Source organism: Lycium ferocissimum, chromosome 10 (assembly GCF_029784015.1).
Source record: "Lycium ferocissimum isolate CSIRO_LF1 chromosome 10, AGI_CSIRO_Lferr_CH_V1, whole genome shotgun sequence".
NCBI classification, from domain to species: Eukaryota; Viridiplantae; Streptophyta; class Magnoliopsida; order Solanales; family Solanaceae; genus Lycium; species Lycium ferocissimum.
Window position 1 is genome coordinate 4,580,615 of NC_081351.1, and position 3,589 is coordinate 4,584,203.

Below are 3,589 nucleotides of genomic sequence, written 5' to 3' on the forward strand. Positions count from 1 at the left end.
TTTCCGGTGAAGATCCACTCGACGAAGCAAACGAGATGGAACAAAAAAGAACAATTAGACCATTACAATATCCTAGATAATGTTCAAAAGAATCACCACTAATTGGAGGGCTCAATACTTATCCTTTCGCAAAAGTCGAACACTGTTCACACCCTTTATAACATAGATAGATAATAAACTCATTATATATGCCCTCCCTTCTAATTTAAGTGTCTTAGAGCCTGTTTGGCTGGGTTTAAAAAAAGCAACTTATAAGCTGGAAAAATTATAAGCCAAAAAAAAAAATAAGTTGGGATAGCCTAACTTATTTTTTTGGCTTATAATATTTTTTCGACATAAGGTTCTTTAGATAAGTTAAGCCAAACGGGCCCAATTATTTTTTTGGGCTTATTTTAAGCACAAAATAGCTTTAAGCTGGCTAGCCAAACACTCAAAAAAGCTGAAAACAGCTTATAAGCAACTTATAAGCCAATCCAAACGGGCTCTTAGTTAATTAGACACAGAATTTAAGAAATAAAGGAAAACTTTTGAATTTTGTGATTATAAATTAAAAATGTGTATAGTTCTTTAAATCTTGTGGCCTTAAACTTGCCATGTAAAATTTTGAAATTAAAAAATTTACTAAATATAAAAAGAGAAACTTTTTTTTGGAACAGACCAAAAAGGTCAAACTAAAAAGCGGCATTTGATTGATGACACGTCAGGATAACTTGTTAATTCAAACAAAGGTGTTAATATGATATACTCATTTTTATTAATTAATTTTCTTGTAAAACTGTCTTGAAATTAACTATTCAACTAGGTAATATATCATCACCCTTATACATCAGAAATTATTTTCTTCTCATTCGACTCAAATAGTATATTCATTGGATAGTTTCTGGAATGTGAACGACTGACATAGGATGCTGTCAAATTATTCTGAAATATACCTCTAAAATTAAGTACAATATTCATAGTATATTTGTTTTTAGCATTTAATCTAATAACAAGAATGTTGTAACATTCTTATGGAGAAATGCATGTACTCTATATATAACAATATAATTAGATATTGTGACCACAAAATGCGTCTATATCTTTGCAAATTCTATTGTGTCCTTCCCGTCATGACCTTTGCTGAAGAAGATGTTGGTGTAATCAGAATAAAGAATTTGCTTGTAAATTGGTTTCTCCCCATTCTTTAGCGTTTCTTGCAAAGGACCAATAACACTTGTAGGCTTTGGATGCAAGAAAATGGGCACAGAAACCCTATTCTTGCTCCCATTAGCAATTACACGATGTTCAACACTTTTGTATTTGTCATTGCTCATTATTTGAAGTGCATCTCCAATGTTGATTACCAGAGCCCTGTTGACCGGAGGGACATGAATCCAATCATTAGTTTCAAGTTTTTTCGTAGAGCCCGCCAATATCATCTTGAAGGAGAATTAATGGTGTTGAGATATCGAGTGACGTCCTACTCCAACCGAAAGCTCAGGGTTGGGACATTTTGGATAGTAGTTAAAGTTTATTCTCTTTGAACCCATTAAAAGTTGCTCCTTCTCTTCATCAATTGCTTTTACATTCAATCCTCCAATTAGCGATTTCAAAATCTTCCTTATAACAGTATCACACCTCTTCAAGTATTCAAGTGCTTCTTCCCTGAAAGAACATTCACAATAACTACTAATTAGTACTAAAGTATATTTTACCTAATACTCTCTCCGATTCAATTTATGTGAAACTTTGACCCTAAATTTTGACATAGATTTTTCAAATTTATAAAAATAAAATTTATATATTTAGAAACTACATAAAAAGTACTATAAGTCATGATAATTCATAATTCAAATAACTTAGAAAAAATATAAGGAAAACATGGTCAAAGAAGCACCTAAATAGAACTCCCAAAATAAGTAATAGGTTTACATAAATTGAAGCAGAGAAGAGATTTCATAAAAGATAAACTTATACACTGACAGTATGGAGATCCTTTTTACATTACAATGTATTATAAGTTATTCATGTATACAACTTTATTTTTCAAGATACTAATCTCACTTATCATGACTAGTAATCTATAATCACTTTTTAGATGACTTGATAGAATAAATTTCTTTTTTACGTGGTGAGAAAGAAGGCGAACCTGCAAGAAGTAGGCCAAAATAAAGAAGCTTCATCATGAGAAACATGAACAAGCGAAAGGTAATCTCTCCAACCCAATGTCTTCTCAGCTTCAGGCGTAAAACTTGTTCCATACCTCACATTACGCGAAACTGAATTCTCTTTCGTATACTTCTTCTTTTCCTCAGCTGGTAAACTGAAGAAACGATGACTCGTCTCCTTTATATTATCAAGAACTTGAATAGGAACTCCATGATTGATAACTTGAAAGAAACCCCAGTTTTGTGCTGCTTTGCAAATCTGATCAGCCACCTTTGGATCATCCCAATTGGACGCGTCGATTATTGGGATTGAATCATCGGTTATCACAGTGCTTGTAGTGATTCGTTCTTCAAGTGGTTGAATATATTGCTTAGGAAGTTCTTGAATTCCCATATCACAAAGGCCCTTAACTCCATGCCCTTCGTTGACAACAAAATCAAAGACTTTTTTGGAGTCTGAAAGAATTTTGGACAAGTGTGCAACCATTGTTACAAGTTATAGATAAAGGAAAACTAACGAAAGAACTTAAAAAATTGATGTATGGGAAGAAAAGGAGATGATATATGATCTAAAAGCTTGTTGTCCTGACTGAAATTTGTAATTGAGTCACTCAATTTATAGGGTTTGTGGGAAAGATTTAGTCAACTATTGAGATGTGAAAGTCAAATTTGAACTGTAAAATTTTGCTTTCTGGCCTAATTAATCACATTGCAGTCCTTGAATGGCGCCTTTTTGTTGGAATTCCAAGTCCTAATCAAACTTTCTAAAGTCTATTAGCAATGAGAATTACTGTTTAAATTTCAATGATAATAATGATGGTTTCTGCCTTTTTGACAAATTGGCAATCTTGGTCTTGCAATGGGTTGTTGGAGAACATACCTCCATTTTATTTATTTTTGTTTGTTTCTATAAACTCTTTATAAAATAATTACTTTGTTTATGGTAATATTCTCATTCTTTTAATCTTCAAAAATTCGAAACATGAACAAGAAATTAATTTTGATGAAGGACTTGACGTGGAGCGTTGTCCCACCTAGTACAGGATCCAGTCAAAACATGTAGAGTTGCCGGACCCAAGATATTTATAGTTTATACTTTTATCTATTTTTAGTTAAAAACTCTCTGTTACTTTGATTCGTTTTGATTCGTAACCTTTATGTATAAGGTTAAATCTCATCTTAAGATAAAACCTCTTTAACTTATAATCTATTGATGCATTTCTATTAATACTAGATGGTGTGTTGTCGCCAGAGATGCTGAGAAAACCAGAATGTCATTATTGTTTATATGTGTCGTTTAATTGTTGTATAATATAAAAATGAGAGAAACAAACTTAACTTAGAACTTTGTTTGCAAAAGTAATGATGGACGACATATGGGCTATAAAGGAAGTATGGATCATCTTTGTCAATATCCAAAAAAAGTTCTAAAACAAATGGGT

At 32.1% G+C, this 3,589-nt stretch overlaps 1 pseudogene; it reads right to left on the reverse strand.

Moving 5' to 3' along the window:
- Nucleotides 1-906: 906 nt before the first annotated feature.
- LOC132035497 (feruloyl CoA ortho-hydroxylase F6H1-3-like) lies at nucleotides 907-3,215 on the reverse strand (annotated as a pseudogene).
- Nucleotides 3,216-3,589: the final 374 nt, after the last annotated feature.